The sequence below is a fragment of the Callospermophilus lateralis genome, chromosome 15 (assembly GCF_048772815.1).
Source record: "Callospermophilus lateralis isolate mCalLat2 chromosome 15, mCalLat2.hap1, whole genome shotgun sequence".
NCBI lineage: Eukaryota > Metazoa > Chordata > Mammalia > Rodentia > Sciuridae > Callospermophilus > Callospermophilus lateralis.
The window spans coordinates 25214538-25240945 of NC_135319.1; the positions used below are offsets into that span (position 1 = coordinate 25214538).

General features: G+C 38.2%; 1 protein-coding gene across 3 annotated transcripts in view; it reads right to left on the minus strand.

Annotated features, from left to right (window-relative positions):
* Positions 1-26408, minus strand: part of Sgms1 (sphingomyelin synthase 1) — a 281398-nt gene that overhangs the window by 94204 nt on the left and 160786 nt on the right. For 2 of the 3 annotated variants that reach the window (XM_076834575.1, XM_076834576.1), the window contains one exon: positions 11990-12070. The gene's annotated coding sequence lies outside the window, so the exon portion shown is untranslated. Of the gene's footprint in view, positions 1-4; positions 347-11989; positions 12071-26408 lie in introns of those variants that run through there. The other variant, XM_076834578.1, reaches the window with a different exon arrangement.

A 26408-nucleotide genomic window follows, 5' to 3' on the forward strand; every position in this document is an offset into this window, starting at 1 on the left:
TTACGCTCTCCTCGCTGAGGCAGAATCCGCTGGAAAGTTCCTGGAGCACCAAGTTTGCGCGGCACCGGCGCGCTCGAGTGCGCGCTGCCCGCCCGGGCGCAGGCGGGAAGGCGAAGGCAAAGGCTGCACGCTGACCCCGGCCCGGCGGGTCCACACCACCGCTCTCCCCGTCCGGATGGGCTTAGCGCGAGGACCACAGTGGCGCCCCGAGCTCCGGGCGGGAGACGCACGGATCCTCTCCTGGAAGGCAGCTGGGAGCCTGGACGCCGAGCCCAGCGCAGAGGCTCCAGCGGCCAGGCCAGCGGGTGTGGCCGGCCGGCAGAGGGGTTTTGGAATGCCGGGTGTGGCCCTCTGCCACGGCAAAAAAGAAATGAGTCAGCCCGTTCAATCCTAACCAATAAGCATGTTCACTGTCGGTTAAGGCGGAACTTTCCTTTCTTGATTTATATCAGGCTTAGCAGCCTTTCACAGTCCTTTTACTTTAAGCCTTTAACAACTTCGGCACAACTTCTAGAAAGTGACAGGTTGCTCTTTAAAAACTCTTATGAAACAAGGATTAATGTTTTTATGATACTTAATCAGTGGATGTCCGTTCGTTTCTATAGTAAAAGTTCTTGAGTTAGGCAGGACGTTGGACCAGGTGTCAAAGCAGGTTAGGATGGTACCACTGGCACTACATGACCTTGAGCAAGTTAATTATCTGCAATGAGGGGGATAAAAATGCCAACCTAATAGTTTGCCAAGAGATTCATCGGCAATAACACATGCAAAGCATTTGGCATCTGCTTGACAGAACAGACACTCAAAAAACGCTGTGTCTTGTCCCTCTATGTCCTGAATGAAATTCCAAAATTTTGTGGTCAAACTGACCCATGATTTTAAACACTTTTTTAAAAATCTAAAATAGCCAAAGAATTTTATAGCTGAAATAAGTTTTTGGGGGTGATTTCTTGTTCTGATTTGCTTATTTAACTAGTGAGAAACTTAAGACACTTTTGGTTTAGGATGGACTTGGTATTCTTATTATACAAGAGAAGTTTTATTAGTAGCAAAAAAAAAAAAAGGAAAGAAGGCGGGCGTGCTTAGGTTGGAACAACTTCATTTAGGCCATTATTAAATTAACTTTTAAAAATGCAAGAATAATTTTGGGAATATTTTATCTTGGTCACTTGTCCCTAAATATTGTTTTGGAATCAAAATATTTAAAAGAAACTTTTAGTAGTTGGAAAATAGGCAAAGTGTAAGAGACTACAGAACTACTAATTCTGAGGACCTGTTAAGAAGTGAGTTGATCGCTAATGCTAGTAAAGAGTTTCTTCGGGGGAAGAAAAGATTTTTTTAAGCTACAAATTAAACTTCTGGGCTTTGGAGATCTCTTTGAGTTTACCTTCCTCATATTTGTTTAGACCTAGTCATTTCCACAGGCAGCGGTTTCTTCAAAATAGTCTTTAGCCAAAGATAAGCCAAAGATAAGATCTACAGGGAGATCAAGAGACTTCCTAAAATGCTATTCTTCTCTCCAAAGCAAACCAGAGAGTGGAAAGAAAACTGCACCAGGAGCTATGAGCTAGCTCCCTTCCTAGTCCCAGCTCTGCCAGTTAGTGTACAGAGAATTCCTTCATCTCTCTTCAAAGATCAAACTGTAGCCTAAAGAGGCGGAAGCAAGGTAGGTCTACAGCCTAACACTGATCCTTAGCAAGAGACACCCAACATACAAAATGGAGCCTTTCTCCTCCATGATGAAGCTGATCTACCTCTACCCACCCCCCCGCCCCCCTCATATTCCTCATAATGATACTCTTAGTTTCCTAGACATTTTAAGTTTAATTCTGGAATCATCTGAGCTCCCTCCCTCTCTCTTGCCAATTCACTATCAGCAGGTGTAATATGAAGGCTTCATTCACATTTTTTCCATTCCTGCTTGAGACATTTGTGCCTTCATGCCAGGGTCACTGAAGTTGAGTGTCTCCTAATTGCTCTTCCAGCTGGCAAGCCCCTCCCTCTGTGCTTCCTGACACTTCATGACCATCACACCATAAATGTTAAAGTTCAGAGTGTCATAAACTTCCTTTCTCAATCTAATAACTATAATTTTATAGTAAAGATCAAAATTTATTTTATAAGCAACTTTTCTCAAATGTTCATACAAGTTAATGTGTGTATTTCTAATTTCTGATTTCCTATTTATAAAACTATTGTAATTAATCATGCTAGGTGAGCTGTAGTGTGTTGGGTGTTACTGCCTGAACAGCAGCTCTTTTATATAAGAAGACAACATAAAACCCATGTGTTTATGAACACAGTAAGTTTCAATAACATTACTGTCTGAAAAATACAAGCATTGTTTGTATATGTAGACAAGTGTAGATACTTATAGATACATGATGGAGGAGAGAAGGCAGCACATATAGGAAAGAGAATTGATCTATGTAGTTCATTTCTATTGTTTAGAATCCAGTCAAGCTTGAAATTCAGAGTAGGTGCTCCAACCAGGAAGAAGGAGGCTTAATAAACAATACAAGCAGCTGCAACCCAAACTCAAAACACTTACAAGATGTTTCCATACTCCTTACACTTTAGAAACAAGGAGACCATTAACAATGTAGTTAAAACAATCTCACAAGAGAAAAGGGATAATTATTTCTAGGATGCCTTTGGTGCCTAACATTAAAACACAAAGCACAAGGGTTCTCAATATAGAGTTATCGGGGGCTGTGGTGGGGGTGGGGAGTGAGGATTAACCCAAAGGACCAATGCCATATGTTCAGGTCTTTCAGAAGCAGGCTTCTATCTCTGCCACCCCCTTTAAAAACTCTCACCAAATGGCCCACTGATCTATTCGTGGCACACTTACCTAGGTGGCACCATGCCTTGGTCTGGTGACCTCAACTCTCTCCACTACTTATTCCATTCTGCACCCAACTCAAGTGCTCCTTCTCCTGGAACTCCCTCCCTGGGGATCTCTCCTCTTCTCCAAGTGCCTACAGACCTTTTTTTTTTTTTTTTTTTTTTAGTTATTACATGACAATAGAATGGATTTTGACCAGGCCTTTTTCTTTATAACGCCCTTTCACAATCAATATATAGAATCTCAGCACCAAAAGGAAATCCCTGATATTTATCACTGCCAGACTCCATCAGAGGTAGAGTGCCTTTCAGAGGCTTTGTATCCCCCAAGGATTTAGCAGATTCTGAATAAATAGTCATTGTTGATCTAATAATGTTTAAGTTATATAACAACCACAATGGAGAAAGGAAAACTTTGACTGCTGACATGTCAAGAATAAACAAACATTATAGTTGTTCAAACCAGCTGGCAAGCAGAACCCAAGCAGCAGATGCATCTCTTTGCTCTTTAGACATGTTCCAACAATACAGAATGCTATTGAGAAAGCAAATCCAATACTTCCTAAAAGGAAGGGGCGTTTACAAAACAGTGTTGTCACATGGAATCTCAGTTCCCCAAATACTAGTCCACTGACGAGAACAGAGGCAATACGTCATTCTATTTTCCTTTCAAGTATGGAACATCTATATACAAATTTGACAGTGCCAGAGTACCAATTCCTCCTTCCATATAAACATCTCTCTCAATGTATGTGTTATTGCCGCAAAAATTTGTTTATCTTCTATGGTTAGTGCTCCTAACTATAAAAGGAAGCAAAGGTCAGCAAGTTCTTCAAGACTAAATATAACTACTAGAACTATCATAGTTCTATATTTGTATAAATGGCCTAAAGTCAAAAGTCAGGTGATGTGTACATTAGAGGAAACTTTTATCAAGAGTCATTACCACACACATACCTAGACCTACCTACCCACCCCCACATCACCAGTACTCTTTGATTAATGTTAATCAAATATTCTCTTCTTACGACAGGTGGGAATAAACACTACCACTGTTCTCTAAAAGCTGTGTCATAAATCAGCTGCCCTATTATACAATTAAATACTTTATTATAATTGCTCACAACAAAGCCACTAATAAATATTCCATGTATAAACAACCAAATGAATTAGTCAGCATTCTTTAATATGCAAGTAATAGAAATGGCACTTGAAGCCGCACCAGCTAAAGCAAGGTAAGATGTATTGACTCAAAATAACTCAGCAACAGAAAACCAACAGAGGAAGCTTAGCTGACTTGAAGATCAGCTCAAAATGAACTCCACCAGGACAAGTCAGCATCTTTGCTTATACAAACTGCCTTTGTCCTCCCTTCCTGAAGGCTGCCTTCTTCCACTTAACTCTGCCACTTAGCTCTGCCACTAAGAGGGACTATTCTTCTACTCATAGTTGCAATTTTTTAAATTGTCAAGAAAGTCTCACACTGGTTCAGCTTAAGGCCATGCACCCACGACAGGCTGGTCTATACCAGGATCACTTAGTTGAATTGGTGACAACAGTTAAGTTTTAGAAGGTGAGTTTAATTCCCGTAAGCGAAAAGAAGGGTTGGTTCCTTTGTTTACCAAAAAAACACAATTGCCTATCAAGAAGTTCCATTACATGCCCAATGTGAAAGCTTATGCAAACAGTGCTTGACCTGGTGAGACATGACATTCTAACAGGTGACTTCTATATCTCAAGTCAATGAACTCTTATAAGGCACTTGGAGACACTACACTGGAGACAGTATGTCTCTAGTATAAAGGCAGCTCCCTTGCCAGTCTGTAAAAGCCTACTTAACTCATAATTGATCTAAAATTTAACATCAATGATGTTTTTAAAACTGTACTCAAAATGCCATTCATAACATTGTTCCTAAAGAAAAACTTAGTTGAAATTCTACCTAGAACAAGGAAAACAAGCTCATTTTAATTCATTTACTGTGTATTTAGTAATTACAGTGGCTTCAGCTTTACACACATTATTTTACATTTAAGCCACATACAACACTGCAGGAAACTGGAGTCAAGACACTATGTCCAAGCTCAATGGCCTGCTTCAAAGCAATTCAAGTCTAGCTGGGCACAGTGGTCTGCACACCTGTAATCCCAGTGACTTGGGAGGCTGAGGCAAGAGGATGGAAAGTTTGAGGCCAGTCTTAGCCACTTAGTAAAATCCTGTCTTAAAATAAAATGTAAAGGGCTGGGTAGTAAAGCACCCCTGGGTCTATTCCACAATACCAAGAAAAGAAAGAAAAAAGTCATCTATATATGATCCCAAAGCTGAAAATACTATGTCTAATACTCAGAGGAGCATGACAGAGTGGGCTTACAAATGAGTTGACCAAAACTGAATGTCTCACAATCTGTAAATACCCAAAGAGAGAAAAGTGTTTCTGAGCAGTCACGGTCACTAGCTAGACTTTTACTTTCTATTTCCTAAAAGAAGGTACTTCTCTAGAGCTTAATAAAATATTTCTTTTAGTAAGTTTTAAACTATTCTGACCTGTACTTAAATAAAGATCATCCAAAAATCAAGAATTCATCAATAGTACATTCATAAAAACATTCTTTTGCCATTTCTTTAAAAAAGTACTACATATATTAAAATCCCTGTCTAAACTGTTTTTAAGAGAAAATTTAAATTAGGGGAAAAAAGGCCCTTGTTATTGGTAGATTATCAGGTCTACTAACATAAATGCAAGGGATGCAGTTAGCAGTATTAACTATGTTTCAAACTTTTAAAAAATCAGTCATATAACATTTACTGCATAATATAATATTAAAATCAATACCCAGGAAGTCACTGTCATAATCAAGAAGCAGGCCATTACCAATAAATCTGGCAACTCTCAAGGTGCACCTTCTCTGTCAAAGGCAGATAACCATTTGTTTCCATGAGTGTTGGACAAAAAGTTTAAAAGATCCTGGTTTAAGAGGTGGTTTTAAGAATAAATTACTCTGTGCCTTCTGAAATCAAAGTAGAAGGTGGTCAGAAGCAATGAGATGGAAAATAGCCAAATTCAGTCATGAAGGAAGGAGAACAGCTAAATTGTACATTGTCTTAAGACAGAAACTACTGATCAGACAGTCCTCTGTGAGGCATCGGGTTCACTCCCTGGTTCCAAAGCAAGAACTAGTCACTAGGAACGCTAAAGGAAGTTGTTATCCCCCTCCCCAACATACACACAAAACAGAGAGAGAGAGAGAGAGAGAGAGAGAGAAGGGAAAAAGGAGAGGAAGGAGGAGAGAGGAAAAGAAAGTTAGAGCTCCTGAATGGACACACTCCAGGTCATCTGACATGTGACCTGAAATTGTAAGAGGTCAAGTCCAAAGTATCCACATCAAGATGAGATTTGATCACTAAGCCAAGACAAACTGACTCTCCCATAACTGAGTTTTAAACACATTAGACCCCTAAAAAGACAAAGGAAAGGAGCACCCCAATTAACAACAATGAACTCAAGTTCATACATCATGGAAAAGAGAACCAGGAACTTGAGGAGGGAAAAACAAAACAATCAGTTGACTAAGGGTTTAATTTTGTTGTAACAATGTGTTAAGCAATTTATATGATGGAAAACAAAATTTAGCACGTCATCTGTTAAAATAAACAACTCATGATATGTCAAAGAAAGGACATACACAACCAGCTAGTGAGTGAGTCAGTACAAATTGTCTCACTGAAAACTACAAATTGAGAACAGGGCAGTTTAACATGGAGTGCAAATTAAATGCTCCAGTAAACATGCTAAGCAAGACAGGGAAAGGAAAGTGAAGCTTAACAGTGAAGCATGACACAAAGAAGACGGCAGGCAGGCACACACACACGACAAAGTAGCACTTGCACGAGGGCAGTTCGTGGCTCATCAGTGAGCTCCCCTCATGTCACCCCCACCACCACCTGCTTTGTTTCATAGCTACTTAGATGCACAGCATCCCAACATGCTCCAATTCTTCAAGGCTGGGTCCAGGGCTTGGATTACCCCAACCTTTCGGAAGTCCAAACCTCAACATGAGATAATATGTCCAATAAATAATTGAAAAAGAAACAAAGGGTTACCTTAGTCAAATCTAAATACCTTATTTACATGCCTTAACTGAAATGGTGACCTCTGACAAGGTCCAGTGCAAGGAAAGACCACAGCATGACAGTTGACAAAGCATACTATTTCTCAAGATAAAGAGGAAGGAAGCTCTTCATAGTACAAATGTGTGGGGTGGGGGAACCTGAAAGAAAGAAGGCACTCCTTAGGCTAAATTCATGCTGCAGGAACAAACTGCTCCAACAATTGCAGACTCATATCCTCTTCACTCTGGCCCCAAAGCAGAAGGAGCACCCTAACTGGGACACGCAAACATGAGGCAGAGATGGCAGAACCAGGCCATGTCCATTAAAGTCTCTGCTCAGAAATGGCACATATTTTTGTCACTCACATTTCATCAGCCAAAATGAATCTTATGGCCAAGCCAGCCATGGGGAGTCTGCCTTTGGTAGGTTAGAAATGTTTATTCCTTTCACAGAACAATGGGAGGGGAGAAAGAAGAACAAATGTTTGCACAGTGGCACAAGCTACCACAAAGGGAATGGAAAAGGACTGGAACACAGTTTTCTTCGTCCTTCCTGTCATGATGAAGATGTCCTGTTCTAAAAAGCAGTCCCTCCATCATTTTTTCTACCCACACATATACTTTTCCCATGACTTCTATTTCTTGCTGATTCTCTGATTGGTAAGTTTCTTAAGACCCTCAAGTTTTAAAGGCCTAGTCTTTCTTGAACATTTGAAATGCAGAACAATTAATAAATATATCTTCCCCAAATAAGGGAAATCAAGAACAAATGAAGGTATTAAGCCATTCATTTAAATGTGACAGAGGATCCAGCCAGGTGCAGTGGCACATGCTCATAATTTCAGCAGCCCAGGAGTCTGAGACAGGAGGATCCTAAGTTTGAGTCTAGTCTTAGTAATTTAGCAAGGCCCTAAGCAATGTAGTGAGACCCCATCTCAAAATAAAAAACAAAAAGGGCTGGGGATGTGGTTAGTGGTAAAGTGTCCCAGGTTAAATCCCAGGACAGAAGGACAGACAGGTGAAAAAAGGAAGGAAGGTAGGGAGGGAGGGAGGGAAGGAGGGAGGGAGGGAAAGAATCCTAAATGGCTTTTAATGAGAACGAAAGAAGGGTTTCACATCAAATCTTTCCTCTATCTTCCATCTCCAGTCCTAATTAGCACTATTCCCCTTCTCTTTTTCCATCTACTAAATCATAATTCCAGCCTTTCCCCCAGAAGGGGATCTTCCTATAATTTCTGCCTTTCCCTGTTTCTTCTAGGAAGAAGCTCTGGTCCAACTCTGTTCAAGTATCCTGTCCAGACAGTATGGTGAGTGGGCCATGATGGGTGTACAAAGATGTTCATTATGGTGTGTGATAGTAAAGGCAAAAGTGACTCCATTTTGTTCTGTGACTCCATTTTGTAAAACAACCATGCCAAGTAGAAGGGTCATGACTGGGGCAAGATGTTCTTTTCCTTTTGCTATAGAAACCTTTAAGAACAAGGAACTACCTAATGGGGCATTATTTCTGTAACTAGGGTAACGGGGCTCTGTTTCTGTAACTGGGGTGATGGGATAACTGTGATTGGCTAAGCATCCCACCACTTGACTGCACTATCCTGCTTCTGTAACCTGGCTTGCTTGCATTGGCTAGACCCTCCAAACAGCTCTTTTGTGGTTTTCAGGCTCATAAGGAGCACCCATGCAATTGTTTGGGGCTGATCAGGGGAACAGCTCTATGTTCTGGTCAGCCGCTACCAGTGTGTTTCAATAAAGGCTTGATTCGATTATACGTGAGTGGTCTGGAAGTCAGTTTACGAAACCCCAGGACGTTGCTTTAACTATAACAGGTGTACTTTACACAAATGAAAAGTGGAAAACAACCAAAATGTCCAGTATTAAGGAATACATCATAGACTCAAGAAATGCTACATGAGGTTTATATATATTATAGATATTAATTGATGGCATCATCTCAATAACTATCAATAGAAGCAAATTTCAAAATAATAGTTATAACTTGACCCACACTGGGCAGGAAAAGATAGTGTTTCTAACACAGGCCTAGAAAGTATGACAGAATACAAAAACACAATGTTAATAATGGTTATTTCTTGGTAATGATAAATTGATTTTTTTATCTAATAATTTCCACATTTTTATAGTTCTTTCCAATCAGCAATATTAACTTTTATAATTTAATAAAAAGACATGAGTTGTGGACTAGGGTTGTGGCTCAATAGTAGAGTGCTCACCTAGCACGTGAGAGGCCCTGGGTTCAATCCTTAGTGCCACATAAAAATAAATAAAAATAAAGGTGTTGTGTTCAACTATAACTAAAAATAATTTATTTTTTTTAAAAAGACATTAGTTGTCAAACATCCAATCCAAATATCTTCTGTTTCTAGAACCCTACCTGATCTGGCCCATTCCTCTTGCCACCCCTTAATAGCAGCTATCAAATTCAGTCTGAGATTGCATTTTTTTTTTTTTTTTAAGGCTTGATTACTGATTCTGGAAGTGGAATAAGCCTGTTTGATTTGTACTGGAATCCATCCCCAACCCATGACTCCCAAGTCTCCATAAACTACTGACTGTAGGTCTCAAGATATTGCAAATATGCCAAAAGGTATACATACGAAGAGTGTACACCTAACAGTCCCTGATCAAAAATTCAGTTCTGTCTGGGATGTTCAGAAACAACACAAGATGAGAGATGACAATATAAATCAGAAGGTTTTATCTGTGGTAAAATTTTTCTATTAATTCCTACTGCCATGTTTGCTTTCAAAGTAAGGCAGCCACAGCTGATCTGATTAAGCTACAGGGAAGTATTTCCTAATTCAGGCCATTCTCTCAGATTTTAACTATGAGCTTCTGCATGAAATGAACAAGGATTAGTTTTGCAATAATCCAATAATCCTTTGGCTTAGTGGGAACTATAAATAACCTTTTAAGAGGAAATAAGAGAAATGAATATTTTAAGATTATGTAAGCTTGATTCAGGGAATTGACACAATGAATGTTTTGAAATAGCCAAGGCATTTTTTTAAGGTTTAATAAAGAAAGTGTTTTGAGAACGAGGTGGGTGAGATTTAAAATAAAAACAACCACCACATTCTTAGCTGTTACTTAGCAATTTCAGGCTTCAATTATTTCCTTCTAAAGGGTAAGTTAGAAAACCTGAAGAAGAAAATGCTTCTTGATGAAACATGAGCTATCTGATCCAGTTTCCTTTCTTTCTTTCAGTTTACTCCCTAAGATTTCAATCAAGCCAAGGTTTACGCTGCCCAGGTTTTGTTTTGTTTTTCTCTCTGGAGGCAAATTACTTTTCATTAAACTTAATTTTTGAGTCAAAAACACAGCTGCATGGAGTGCCTGGTCTGGAGGAACCCTGGCCACTTGTCCCTGCAATGGCACTACTTGAAGGAATTTAGATTTGAAAGAATATGAGGAAGGGAGAGAAGGCAGCTCAACAGGTAGTGGGCATTGTGACCAGTCTCTAGGTCTTATCACTCAGCAGCCAGAACGGGGAAGGGGGTGCCAGGGGTCAACGACAATGCTGAGTCAACAACTCAGGAACTCCACTCATACTCTTTACAAGGAGGCTGAAACTTCTAAATTGATCTTGGCCTTTACCTACAATCCCAGAAGCTGTTGTGAGCATAACTTGGGTTACACCAAGCACTGATTCAAAAACCAAACCTTGCTTTTATCAACCAAACCAAACTCTTTCCGCCACGGCTGAAACAGATAACTCAGAGAACTGTGGCTTCACAGTGAGTCCATAGAGCCCAGTGTGAATTTCTCAAGATTATCTGCAAGTTGGTTGTTAAACACAGCCACTGTTAAAAGTTAAATTATTTTTACTCAAATTTGTAAGATAAAATAAAATAAAATACTAAAGACAATTGTAATAAGTGTCCTCCAAACTTTATTATTTCCTAATTGTTTTACTATTACCATGCTATCGATGCTATTTATAGCTACAAATACCTGCTCAGTAGGAAACTATCCCATGGTGTGCTACTGCACATCCCTTCCCAGCCCTGCTTTCAGTGACTTTCACTGGGAATATGAAATCAGCTGCTGCAGTGGGCAGCGGTACACCAGAAATCTCCAACCCAGTAAACCCTCCTGGAAGGGCCATTTTCCTCACACTTTTTACTTGTATACAATACCTACAGTGTTAACCAGCACTACTTCACAATAGCTATGGAATTTGAGCTGGCCAATATTTTTAGTCAAAATAAAGGCTTGTAGATTATAATCTTGATATGACTATAAGGACAGAAAGTAACTCCATTTATGGTAGCCCTGTGATGTACCATTTATGACACAATGTACTATCTCAACAGTCCTTCATGCCATGAGAGAGAATATCAAGTCCAATATATAGATGAGTCAACAGAGGTTTTAAGAGGCGAAGTAACCACTAAAAGGCGAAAGAGCAAGTCAGACATCTGGAGATGACTGAGTCAAAAATATATGGTTTTTCCCCTAAGCTACCACACGTACTACCATAATCATTATCATAATGAAACCAAAATCAACCACATGTAACTGTAGATAATTAACAACCATTAATGCAGATAGGGAGAAGGTACAAAGAACCAAATTTTATTCATATCCAACAAGTTTGTTTATATTTATTTCTATAATGAACCCACAAAAAGCTATCTGAGTGAGAAACAGGCCCCAAGGAACCAATGGAACCAAGAACATCTACATTCAGATGGGACATTCAAAGTTTAATTTAAATGTTGACCTGGTGCAAGAAATTCTCATTTAATTCTTCAAATACTTTTGTTCTGTTCACTAAGTCTATATACCCAATAAAAAAATGGCATACCATACCAAGACAGAATTTTACAAAAATAAAATTCCTCAAATGTTAGCATCAATATTCTGAAGTGTTTGACAATGACTATTTAAGACATTTTCTCCTTTACACTTGTAAGTTATTTGATTGTGCGTCCTTTTAACAGTATGTCTTAAAAACAATTCACCTGTTAGTTAAAAGAATTTCAAAGTGCTAATAAAAATTTACTCACGGATTATTTGAAAAAATTCTTGTCATCTTGGCTTCCTATATGCTACCAGTCTCTCCCACTGTTCCAGTACCTTTCCATCACCTGTCACAAGAAGAAAGAATCTGATTGGTTATATGTCTTACAATGGTCACTATTCAGTTTCCACTGCAATAGTGTTTTCTTTTTGTTACAGCCAGAATACATTTTAAAACATAGTCATCTCTTCCCTTTTTTTCCTAAAAAAAAAAAAAAAAAAAAAAGAAGAAGAGCAAGACTAATAACAAAATCACCCCAAGAGGGAAAAAAATTAAAGAGTACATTTAGAGGTAGGGGTTGGGGTAGAAAAATTTTAGGATACCCTCCACTGTATTTTCAGGAAGAGGTCTGCAGTCCATCTCCTAGGAAGGAGAAGCATCTTCTCTTCCTTTCTCCACCCCACCCACTTCTAAGTTCTCCAAGTGAGTGACTAATTGCCTGGGAGCACAGCAGAGGGCTTCGCCTCTGCTCTGAGACAGAGAAGTTGGTTGTTAAACACAGTCACTGTTCTGTATGGCATATGCCAAGCGAAGTGCCTTCCTTTTCCTAAAAGGAAATCATTCAGAATAATATTTTACTTTTTTTTTTATTGTTATAACATTTTAGGGTCAACAAACTAAGGACAGGACTTTTTGCTTTCTTTTCTTCAAGAAAGGGCTCCAAGTAAAAACACCCTCCTGGTACCCAGAACCATTGCTCATTTTACGTGAAGAACTCACGGCTTCAAGTAGACAACACTGATAAAATCGGAACCTAAGTTAATTTTCATCTCCTCAAGCCCTAATGGTGATTCAGAGAGAAGAGATCAATTGTAACATGGCTCCGTCTATACACAGGGGTACCACAGCGTCACCTCAGGTACCCAAAGAAAAGGCAGAAACTTTGAGTTACTTAAACCATAATAGGATAAGGGGACAGGGAGTGGATTAAGAAGGGAGGGAACAGAACAAACACCACATAAATCCAGAGCACTTCCCTAGTAACAAAGGAAAAACTTGCCAGAATCAATAAAAATACCAGGGAAGGACCAAAGAGTTAATGACTTGTAGATTACACCCAACACTGAGGCGGGTGTGCTCATTGGCTAGCTATGGCTTTATAAGCCTGGTTATTTTATATGGAAGCCTTTTAAAAGTATGAAAAATGCAGTAAAGTTTGATACAGGTTCAAATAAATAGGACTGAACCACACCTGTGCTATTTAACAACAGCGTGATATTTGCAGAAAAATCTATTCCATCTGAAACTCAGTTTTCAGGCCTTTAAAATAAGGGCAATGATATCTACCTTGATGAATGGTTATACAATTTAGAGATAATGTATAAAAGAGCCCATCAGACAATATGTTCTCAAAATAAAACTACAATTATAGTGCTCACTAATGTGATTATGGTAGAGTCTATTAACATGGCTACAACTACAATTATGGTATGCAGTTCATTAAGGGCTTAGATTCCTCATATGAACTCTTTGAATAGAGGTTCCAATCACAGTTTTGACATGGACTTAAAACTTTTCTAAGTCAATTGAGAAGGAGTGTTAAATAAAAATGCTCACCTTAGCTGACAGTCTTTACTAACATGAGCAAACAGAAAGTTCTAGCTATGCATTTGTTGGCATTCCTCATATGAGGGAGCTGGGATGTAACTCAATGGTGGAGCACTTGCCTACACTGCCGGAGGCCCTGGGTTTAACCCCCAGTATTGCAAAACAAAGTAAGAGGAAACAATGGCCTGAGTTTCTTTCTTTCTCCCCCCACCTTTTTTTTTTTTGAATGACAAATTCTCCAAAGGAAGGAATGAATCATCTCCACCGGTGCTAATCCTTCTGGTGCACAATGTAATATTGTATACTCCATGGGCATCTCTGCAAGATAAAAGCCATCCTGGAGCCTATCATGAAGGTTATCTTCACACTACATTACTGCTGCACTGGTGACAGCACGGTTCTGTAAGCTTTGCTTAAAAAAACAAAAAATCTACTAGGTGAGGTCATATCAACTTTTAAACATAAGTGTTGGAACTGTACATCTAAAAAAGGTTCTCCTGGACCCCTTCCAAGTAATCCTCTTTGGGACTCACTATAATGGTGCTGGCTCCTCAGGATCAGTCGAATACTCTTTTTTACCTTCAGTCAGTGCACTATATTCACAAGAAAATCTGTCTCATTGAGTACAGTTTTTTCCTGATATTTGAAAAAGACCACTTTATATGCTATCATGGAAAATATTTTAACACATTAGTTCAAAGAATCAAAATCATCACCAAATGATAATCTGTCACCACTGTGGTTGATTATTCAAAAGAATTACCAGTGACTTCAACAAACAACTTCGGTGAACTACCCATTCACAGCAGAAGACTCTGTGCTAAGCACTGGGGCTGGGGGTGATTAAGATGAAATTCATTTGAAAGAATACAGAGCAATGGCAGTAGTGATGGTAGAGAAGCAATTAACTCAGCTGATGGAATCAGAAAGAATATTGTGGCCATATAAATCCTATCTGTGATTTTTTTAAAAAACCCAGTACTCCCTAATCATTCTTCATATAAAACTGCATGAGATCCTGCATGTGAAAACAAACTAGTTTTGGAATCTGATGCTTGCAGGAGGATAAGTTCCAGGCCAGCCTCAGCAACTTATTTTTATTTCTCAAAATAAGAATAAAAAGGAATGGGGATGTAGCTCAGCATCCCTGGGCTCAATCTCCAGTACCACATACACACACACACACACACACACACACACACAAGAGCAAGTGATCAGAAATACAAAAGCTGAGAAGACCTCACTTGGGGCCTTTTTCTGTGTAAGCCACACTATGACTTAGAAACACCTGGTAGAGAACATGTCACATACCCAAAGGGAGCACCCCCAAGAGTACAAGAATTATTTCCGGGGCTGGGGATGTGGCTCAAGTCTGGCATGCGTGCGGCCCGGGTTCGATCCTCAGCACCACATACAAACAAAGATGTTGTGTCCGCCAAATACTAAAAAATAAATATTAAAATTCTCTCTCTCTTTCTCTTACTCTCTCTTTAAAAAAAAAAAGAATTATTTCCTCAGGTAGTTTCTTGTTATCTTTTCATTGCATTTTTATATCAGGAAAGAGGAGAAAAAAATTACTCAAGGTTGCTGAATTCTCTATAGATCAGAAGAAAGGATTAAAACAGAAGGGATAAGAAACATGTTCCTGGTTACATAGGAGAATGCATAAAGAGGAAAGAATAAAGAGAATCCATACTCTCTGCCAGTCTCAGATATGGCAGACTCTGAAGTGGCCCCTTGATCTCAGTCTCTTATCCATGCCTTGGGTAATCCCCTCTCATGGCATTCTTATAACCTATAAATTAATGCAAAAATGACAGCACATATGTACTTATATTACATAAGATTACAATGTCTATAATAATACTATAATTCTGCAGCAACTCTCTCTCCCTTGCTGGCTTTGAAAGGCACATTGCATGTTTTGAGCTGCCTTATGAGAGAGCCACATGAGGGCAACCTCCAGCTGACAGCAAGAAACTGAAATGTTCAGTCCAAGAACCCACAAGAGGGCTGGGGATATAGCTCAGTTGATAAAGTGCTTGCCTTGCATGCTCAAGGCCCTAGGTTCAATTCCAGCAAAAAAAAAAAAAAAAAAAAAAGGACCCAAAAGAAACTGACATCTGACAACCACATAAGCACGGAAGCAAATTCTTCCTCAACCAAGTCTCAAAAAAACAGAATGGCGACCACAGCTGACACATTGACCACAGTCTTGCCTAGGCCCCAGCTGTCATGCCCAGGCTCCTGACTCAGAGGCATGGTGGGGTAACCACTGAATTGATCATGCTTCCAAGTGTGTGCCACTTTTGACTGTTTGGTAGCTACAGATAACTAGTACAGAAGGGAAGTGCATGTCCCTGATGCCATCACATGTCCTTCTGACAGAGGACGGGAAAAGATCGGGCAGGACCAGGAATCATGGCCTAGGAGAGACCCTGCCTTGGCATCAGCATGTGTCCTCCTTTCCCATGGTCTCTGGCTGCCCTGCACAGGCTCTCTAGACTGAGTCTTGCCATTGGGAGGATATCATCCCTAATATTTAACAACAAAGTAACAGTCTTCTATTGGTGATCAGGTTGTGGCCACCTTCAAAACCAAACCCTGACACATTTAGAAGAGCAAGAGAATTTTGAACATTACTATATACCCTACCCATCATAAAGTAATTTCAACAAGAATATGGACATGTGATATGTCAGACTTGAAGAGTACTTAAAACACATGTTTGAAAGGATAAGTGAGAGTCAGGCACAGGGGTACACACCTCTAACCCCAGCAACCTGGGAACGTGAGGCAGGTGATCACAAGTTTGAGGTCAAAACAGGCCATTTAATGAAACCTTGTCTTAAAATTAGAAGAGCTGGAGATACAGCTCAGTGGGAGAGTGACTAGTACCACATACACACAAAAAGATAAGTTGGATATTTTATCTATTAGTCATTCTGAGACTTTATAAAAATTAAAACACACTAAATTTTCTTAATATGGGCTCTTTAAAAACCAAACATATAGGGGCTGGGGTTGTGGCTCAGTGGTAGAACACTTGCCTAGCATGTGTGAGGCACTGGGTTCAATTCTCAGCACCACATATAAATAAATGAATAAAATAAAGGTCCATCAACATCTAATATATTTATATTTATATATATATATATATATATATATATATATATATATATATATATATATATATATTTTAACTTTCTGAACAAGAACCTATAGCATCTACAAATCACCTTAATTAATACCAATTCCTGGCCAGTGTGTACAGGTAAGACTACCTCACTGACCCAGAGACTTCTTCAACAGGCCATCTTATCATAGGCAGACACTACTGGGGAAATCCTCCGTTCACCCTCTGAAAGCTGGAAAACCTCATCCATCCTCTAGTCCCAGTCTCTGTTTGACAGATGATGACACACAGACCCAGACTTCAAGTGGCCCATCCAGGGCCCATCATTAGCAGCATATTTTAGGTCTTCTGTTTCCCAGGCCTCTCAATACTGAGCTCTACTAGACTTGAGGTTTCTTTTTATTAGACAGAGAATTTTTTTTAATATTTATCTATTTTTTTAGTTTTTCGGTGGACACAACATCTTTATTTTTTTTTTAATTTTTATGTGGTGCTGAGGATAGAACCCAGGGCCCCGTGCATGCCAAGCAAGTGCGCTACCGCTTGAGCCACATCCCCAGCCTTAGACTTGAGTTTTAATGTTAGAAATAATGATATCAGCAGTATCAAATATTCTGAGGGGCAAAAATAGGAACTAACTTTTTATGACACTACAAAGCTCCTACTTCTAAAATCTAAGCTTGGTGACAAGAGGAAAAATAACACTGCATAAAACATTCATATTAAATGTTCAATCCATTTTCAAAAGCAATGCACAGTACTTTCTAAGCAAGCTGAGATGTTCCTAAAATAGGTTGCCTTTTCTTATGAATGATTTGCTTCCTTTTTTTTTTTTTTTTTTTAAGTGAATGTTAAGCAGGGAAGAAAAAGGGCTGGCACAGAAACTTGTACAAGCAGGTCTCTCCCGCTGCTTTATATCTATTCCTAATACATCAGTCCATTCAACAGACATATAAGGGTATCTATATCCCAAAGTGATGTGGTAGGTGCTGTATAGAGGAAACACATCTGAATATAAACAAACTATTCTTTCTAGTGTTTTCAGCCGGAGTAACCACAGCTAAACAAGCAACCAAGGCAGACAGAACTATTCCCAGTTTAAACTGGAATAGTTTTGGTAGGCTATTAAGGATGCAGACCAGAACTCTCTTTTCTCCTAGAAATTTCTATATTTAAAATAAATAGCAACCTGTTTTTCTGTGTAATGTTTCCAGTAAGGTAGCATCCAGAGTTTTCCAAACAAAGGCTTAAAACACCCCCAGGTCCTGTTATGAACTCTCCCAGCCTAAAATATAATTTAATAATAATAATAATAGCCTTCCACTCCTTCCTAACAGTCTCCTTCCTAATCCTTTCCTCAGTACCATGAATAAATAAATATGTTTGAAACAAACAAAAAAATGAATAATGGATTATCTTCTCTCAGGTAGACAGCAGTTTTCTCTCAATATAAACTTGGACCTCTACATTACTGTATGACCATCACTTAGACATCATTAACTCTTCCATGTTTTAAATGCATTTGAATGTTTTGACATAATATTGCTATATAACATTGATATTACTAAAGGTAAAAATAGCACAAACTTCTTAGTGCATGCTACATTTCCTTCTACATGCTTCACATGTGCGAATTCACATAATCTTGATAACAGCACTATGAGGTATCTTACTATCACTATGCTAGTTCTATAGATGAGGAAGCTGAGAAAGTTGCTGAGAAAGCAGCACAAACTATTCAGAAAACAAATCGTGTGAAATGCATGCAATGCGTCCATTCAGCAAAGTATAAGTGAGAAACCTCCATTTCCCCAGCTTCCTGTTTTCATTTGGAGGACTTTCCAGGAGTCTACTGTCTCATCTTCTCCCACACCTCACCCTAAGGAACGGGGGGAGTTGGGTGGTAAACTATGTGAACATTGAGTTTAAAAGGGTTAAACTGCCCACAGTTGGGGTGCATTGCAGGCTGCTCCCTCCATTCCCACTGGGCCACAGTCTTCCAATCAGCTTTACTCCTAAATCTCCTTTATTGCTAACTCCTTTATTGCTAACTCTTATTTCAGACCAATGCACCAATGGGTGCATTGGTCTGAAAATAAGGTGAAAAAAGAAGGGTGTTTAACTTCCACCTATCCAAACTATAACATAATAACACTTAAATTTCAATTGTAACTCTGGAATTAGAGGTATTAGAGTTACTACCTAAATGGGTGGAAGATCTTTGTGAAAAAAGATTTAAAAATATATATTTTTAAAATATTTTAAATGTTTTTATATATTAAAAACTATATATATATATACTATATATATATGTAAATTTATATATATATATATATATGTAAATTTTTTAAAGAAAAAAAGGAAATGAAAACTCAAAGGTATATGAGAGCATAACTAACCCAGACCAGCAAGGTGCTGCCTCTAATTAGCAAGTGGCATCTAAAACACAAGAGATTCCTCTATTTCTTCATCATGTGTGACCTGAAAACACTGTCTCCTTTCCAATGAAATAAAATGGACCCAGGCAATCTTTTCTGTTGTACCCAATTTAAAGTAGTGGGATTTCCCTAAGATGCATTCTCACTGTTTTCACAACAGGCAAATGCCTTTGGTAGAGAAAAGTCTGTTTTTGTTTTGAGAAAGGGTCTCCCAAAGTTGTTCAGGCTGGCCTCGAACTGGTCATCCTTCTACTTTAGCCTCCCAAGTAGCTGTGATTCCAAGTGTATGGCATGGCACCCAGAATGCAAAGTCTGTACTTTTACCTACCACATGATGCTTCTACCATAGAAACTGTAGTAACAAAAATATTACTCATAAACTCAGTCATTTAGGAATCCAAATGTCTGTAATTTGTAAATTTAGCACTATATCCATCCCATCTACCTTAAAATGCACTGTTTCTAGCTTAAAAATACATTTAAAAGGGCTTTCATTCAATAATATTGATGTTTTTAATTCAGAAAATTTGAGATTCATGATTTCCTAAACTAATGGTATATAATAAAATAGTTTCCTTATTGTTATCTGAGCAGAATTTTCAAAATAAAACATAAGCCATATTTTTTGAAATAAATTTAGAAGTAAAGTTTACTTTTCACAAACATATAGATAAAAGAAATCTCATCTAGCACCATTAGCTGCACAGAAAAGAACAAATGAAGATACATTAACATTTAGATGTTTTAATCCTTGCAACAACCCTGAAGCAGACAGGAATCCCCATTTTTTGAAGAAGAACTTGAAGTTCAGAAAAGCAAAACGATATGCCTGATGTACATACTTCCTGATGTCAGAAGTCAACATTAAACACGGTTCTTCTATTGGAGCCTAAGTTTGTCCTTTTTCTCTTCCAGACCCCAGTGAACCAAGAAATAATGGGAAAATCCTCTGAGAGTGAGCAAGGATCAAAATGTAAGTGGAAGCGAGTCAAAACCAAGACTGACAGAGATGCAATGTGATATACGGGTCCCTTCTACTTATTAGCACAACCTGTAATAAGAAAGGAGAGAAGAAAGAAAAAAATGAGACCAATGAGATGACAAACTGCAGACTGGCACTGGAGAACAAAAGAAAACAGCAATGAAAGAAAGAAGAAGCACCAAGCACAACAAAGAAATTATGTGGGGTAGTTGGTTATGGATTATGCCTAGACCAAAGGTCAGCAAATGTTTTCTGTCAAGGACCAGAGAGCAAATATTTTAAGCTTTGCTAGGCATATAGTATCTTTGCAAAGACTCAACTCTGCCACCATCATGTGAAAATTGCCAGAGATAATGCTCAAGTGAATGGATACGCCGGTGTTGCAATAAAATGGCACTGACAAAAACAGGTCTCAGCCAGACACAGCCTGTGGGCTATGGTTTTCTGAGCCTTGGTCTCCACAGGAAACACATGACATACCAAAAAGATAAAGAGAAAGATGATAGCACCTAAATAAAAAAAGTCTGCGCACAGCACAGCCACTCAGCTGGCAAGGGCTCCAGGCGTACTGCCATAGGCATCTATGTAGGGTGCTGAGCACTGCCCTGTGATTAGGAGATGAAGTGATACATGGGTTCAGTACTAATGTATCCAAAGTCATCTCCAAGTGGAGCCAACCTGTAAAATATTTTGTCCACTATGACTCACAGAACCGTTAAACCCCATCTTAGCACATATTTTACACGGATGGTTATGGGGGGCAAAATTACTAATGTTCCAAAAGGAATGAACAAAAGAAAACTGTCACAAACAGAGACAATTCAACAGATCCTGATATCTGTTTCTGACAGATCCTCTGCCTTGAAGACTCTCCTTGGCTTTTCCTGTCCCCCTTTTCTTTTGTAACCTAACTCCTCACTTCAGTACCAATTTTTTTCTCCAAGAAACTACTCCGAAACATCCTGGATAAGGTCCATGCTCCTACCATACACTTCTAGGACAATGAACTTCTCCATAACTCTCGGTATCCATGTTATTCTTGTTCAGTGTCTGCTTTCCTGCTAGATGACAGACTTCTAGAACACTGCCCTGTCCAACAAGAACAAACAAGCAGGGAATGAAGACGTAAATGGAAGGCTTTGGTGTTTCCAAATGGCACTGTGTAGTGACCACATAGGTGGTAGAAACTGGCAAAGTATGATCTTACATAGATTTTATCAACACCACAAAGGGCAAGGAGCTAAAGCCATCGGAAGAAGTGAAGTCCAGTTGCCAGTAAGCAGCAAACTACTACTGGACTTGGACAGTAGGATCAAGCCACCCATTCTCAGGGGATCCAAATAGAAGCCCTTGGGAAAAAAATGCAGTTCTAGTTAATGATGAAACATATACTTTCCCAGGCCCTAGAATATTCAAAAAATATTTGGCTACAGAGATTTCAAACAAGATCTGCACAATTTCTTGGCGGGAGAGTGGGTGGTACCAGGGATTGAACTTAGGGGCATTTGACCACTGAGCCACATCCCCAGCCCTATTTTGTATTTTATTTAGAGACAGGATCTCACTGAGTTGCTTAGCGCCAGGCTTTTGCTGAGGCTGGCTTTGGACTCATGATTCTCTTGCCTCAGCCTCCTGAGCCACTGGGATTATAGGTATGCACCATCATGCCTAGCTAAGATCTGCACAATTTCTTATTGCTAAAAAAGGACACTCTTCTCCTAGCCTTAATCAAATTCCAAAATTATACAGTGCTTAAATAAATATACACAGTATATACAAATGCACAAACATTCACACACATAAACTATTTGAACAAGAAAGGAAAATGGGCTTATAAAATATACTATGGACCAGTTTTGCACATTAAAACAGAAAATAGCTAAAAAAGATACATTCTCCCCAACTGGTAGTTGTCCCTGGAAGAGAGATTAAGGTTACAGTAATTTAACTTCCTTCCTTTATATTAATCAATATTTTCTTCATTTTATGTAATAAATACATATTTGATAAAAGTTTTAGGTTATTTTAAACAAAAAACTGCTGTTTAGACAATACTTTAAAGGTATTTAAAAGAAGCATCACATAGAGAGAAAACAAAATAAGGCAATTCTGTTACTATTCAACATAGCTTTGCTGACAGATTGAAAAAAATGTTCCAACATCCTTAAATGTTCATTTAAATAAATAAATAAATAAAATAAATGTATAGGGAAAAAAAAGAAGAAATTCTTTAGGGAAAAAAAAGAACCTCAACTAATCATAATAGCTAAAACTATAAAACATTTACACAAAGATGTAGGAATGTGTGTTTGTGACCATGAAGTAGGCAACGCACTACAGATAAAAGAATAACTAATAAATTAGACAGCATCAAATTTAAAACTTTTGTTTTTTGGAAAGACACAGAAAAGAAAATGAAAGTTAACCATTAACTGCAAAATATTCACCAATTTTGCAAAGGCCTTGTATATATAAAGAGCTATTATGATCCAATAAGAAAGTCACACAACCCAATTTTTAAAATAGCTACAGATTTGACTTCATGCTCCATACAGGATGACTGGCACATAAATGCATTTTCAACATCATTAGTTGAGGAAATCACAGAACAGAAGATACCATTTTACACCCACTAGAATGCAAATATTAAAAACAACAACAAAAGCAAGAGTGAGCAAAAATTTGGATTATACTGGAGCATCTCACAAATTGCTAATGGGCATGTTAAATTTTATAACCCCTTTGGAGGAAAGTTTTGACAATTTCTGAGGAAATTAAATATACACTTCCTTATTGATACACTCCCAAGTATTTATCCAAAAGAAATGAAAACATGTTCACAAGACTTATATAAACAATGTTTACAATAAGTACCATATTCATAATGGCAAAAAATGATAGCCTACCCAAATTTTCATCAACAGGGGAATAAATAAATTCATACAATGGAATACTACTCAGAAACATAAAGGAACAACTTATTTGTACATGCAACAGCAAGTATGAATCTCAAAAACACTAGGTGGAGCAGAAGTGGCCAGACATTAAGAGTACACTCAGTAGAAGGGTATACATCTGATGTGCTCCAAGAGGCAACATCTGTGATAGAATCACATTAATTAGCATTTGTGTCTGGGAGGGACAACTGGTTGAAATGAGCATATAAAAACTTTCTGAGGCCAGAGACACGTTCTATCTTGAGAGAGAAGTGTTCAGTTCCAATTGGTACAATGTTTAACATATAAATGAAACCAGATTTAAAATCAGATCACAGAAAGAGGTCTTTGAATGAATTCTGGAAAAGATGTAGCCTCTCACAGGTCAAATTTGGTTTTCTTGTCACCTTGGGGTAGAATTTCTAAAACCTCAAACAGAGAGGGTATGTGCTTAATTGGCTCATTTTATTGGTGAAATACACATACAATCAAAGCAAATGAAAAAAGTACCATCTGATTTCTGTCAAAATTCTCTTTAAACAGAGAAATTAAGAGATCTGTCCTGTAGATTTTAATTTTGTTTATCCCATTAACAAAAGGTCATTTTTTACAATACAAGAGCAAAGAAACTCAAGAAGAAGAAAAAGTATAAAATGTAAATCCAAATGTTTTAGTATCATTTTCATTCTACAATATTTATAAATTTCTACTGCATGCCAGATAACACAACGATCACTAGAGAAATAAAAAAGAGAAAGTTAGAAATGGCTGTTGAGGAGCTCATAGTCTAGTAAAAGACACACACACATGTATATACATACATGCATACACATGTACATATACACTTACATATACATACATACACACAATTACCTTAAGGTGTAAATAAGGACTGGGGGTGTACTCAGCATGCAAAAGCCCTAAGTTCTGTTCCCCCACCACACACACACACACACACACACACACACACACACAAAGTCTAAACAAATGTTCTTGAAAATAAATTTAAGACCTCACTAGGAAAAATGTATCACTTTTCTTCTCTCCAAAATCACACATTTAATATTGATGAATAACAGGTAAAAAGCAAACATAATGAATTTAGCTATTCTTTTTCTAAGGGCACAAACATTTTAAAAACCAAAAATTTATTTTAGTAACTATTTCCATATTCCCATGCTCTCAGCTTCAGGGAGAAGAACTTATATTCCTTTTTCTTCTTCTTAATTATTTTTCATTGACAACTAAAAAGTACACATAATTATCATGCACAAAGCCTCGTTTTGACATACCTAGCTGAGCACCATGGAACGGGTGCATTGAGCTAATAAACATATGCATTACTCACACAATTATTTTGTTGTAAGAATACTTAAAATCTATTCTCTTAGCAGTTCTCAGGAATATATTATTAACTAGAGTTGCCATGCTGTACTGCCCATAATACTTTTTAAAGAACATCATTCTTCCCACAGGAAAGGATATCAGGCAACTGTGTCTTACAACACTTTCCCACACCTTGCACACCATCCCACAGCTGGTTCCGTAGGCTCCTGTGCACAGCAAATCTGAAGGCTGCTCAAGGAACTGTAGTACAGGGCTCAAAACGAAGAAAGAAGATGGGTTGATTCTCAAGGAATCTCAACTGTGACTTTCCTCTTCCATCCTTTCCTGAGTCCACTTTTGCCCCACTATTCTACTTAAAAACCACTCATTTGAATATCAACAATGACCTTCAACTCTGCTAGAGCTGATGGTCAGTTCTCACTCAACATCCCTGACTAGCAACACTTCTCTTGGCTTTCAGAACACCACATACTTTGTCCTTTCTTTTTTCAGCACTTCCGTCTCACTCTCTTGGGGGTCTTCCTTATCTCCACAATTACCCCCAAACTCAGCTAAGTATATCATTATAAATTCATAGAATGCTCAACACCAAGAGTCTAACATAAACAAAAGATTTTTGGAGATACAGATGAGTCAGTGTAAGTTCATCAGTTCTAACAGATGTACTACCATAGTAGGGGATGGTAAGAAATATCTGGGGGCAAGGGTAGATGGCAATCTCTGAGCTTTCTATTCATTTTTGCATGAATTACTCTAAAGAATGGAGTCTATTTAAAAATACACCTCCTCCCCAAATAAAGGCTGTGAAAGAAAGGACCCAAACAACTGCTGTTTTACAGTACCACTACAAAAGTCAGAGAACTAAATGATTACCAAATATTTATTTCTAATGTTAGTATTTAAAACTCACTCAAAATATACAAACGTTGTTGGGAGTGATTCTCATGAATGTCACCTCAGTAAATTTAGTACAATCTTACACTGTTATTGAAATCATTTCTCACACATGCACAACAACAACAAGAAACAAACCATTCAAGGAAATGGTTTCATCTAGGATGAACTTTCAGCCTTCGCACTAACTTTTCAGTCATTCTCAGAAACTGGTTCCTAGAGATAAATGGCACTGTTAAGATTTATATTTAACCAGATTCTTACTGCTGCTGAAATTCAGTGAGCATGCCTAGAAAACCCACACAGCACAATGTACTTTGGTCAGGATTATAAGTATGAACATCAGGGTCAGTTAATGGTGATCAAGATCAAAATCACAACACCAAGAACAGCCAATTTAATAGCAATTATTTTTTTCTAAAAATAATTTAAAATCATTTTTTCTTCATTCTGGCTGAGAAAGAAAAGAGGCACACATGGACTCAATTCACCAGAAACACCCACATTCAGCCAATGTCCATTAGTCACAGGTCAAGCACTGTCCCACCTGGAGGGAATGTGAGAGAAGTGAGGAAGAGACACTCAGTACAAGGCCCTAATCAGGAAGTACTGGGTTCATAGCCCATGTGAAACCTTCACTCAATACATTACTAATTTACAGTTTCATTACTCCTGCTGTCACAACCCTGGTGAGTCACCCTCTTGTAGGCTCCACTTGCGCAACAATAACAAAGAGGCCCTTGCCTCTAGAGGGAAAATACCCCATCTTTTGCTGTCATATACTGTTCCTTCTAAGCTACTACTGTAGTAGTTCCTGCAAAGTTGAGTTTTTTAAAGTCACATATATAAAACAAGAACAGAGTTTGAGTGTGACACAATAACATCCACTGTTCTCTATGATTAACATACCCCAATTAAAAAAAAAAAAGAACACAGAAATTTTTAAAGCAAAACATTATAATTTTAAGAGAGAAAAAAAAAAGAAAAGCAGGAAGGGTAGTTCTTATAAGTTACTTTTTAACTTTGAGTCTTGGAGAAGGTGGTCATAATTTTGAGGTTTCAGTATCTGAGCAGAGAAAACCAATCTACCTACCAACCTACCTACCTATCTACCATTTTTCTTG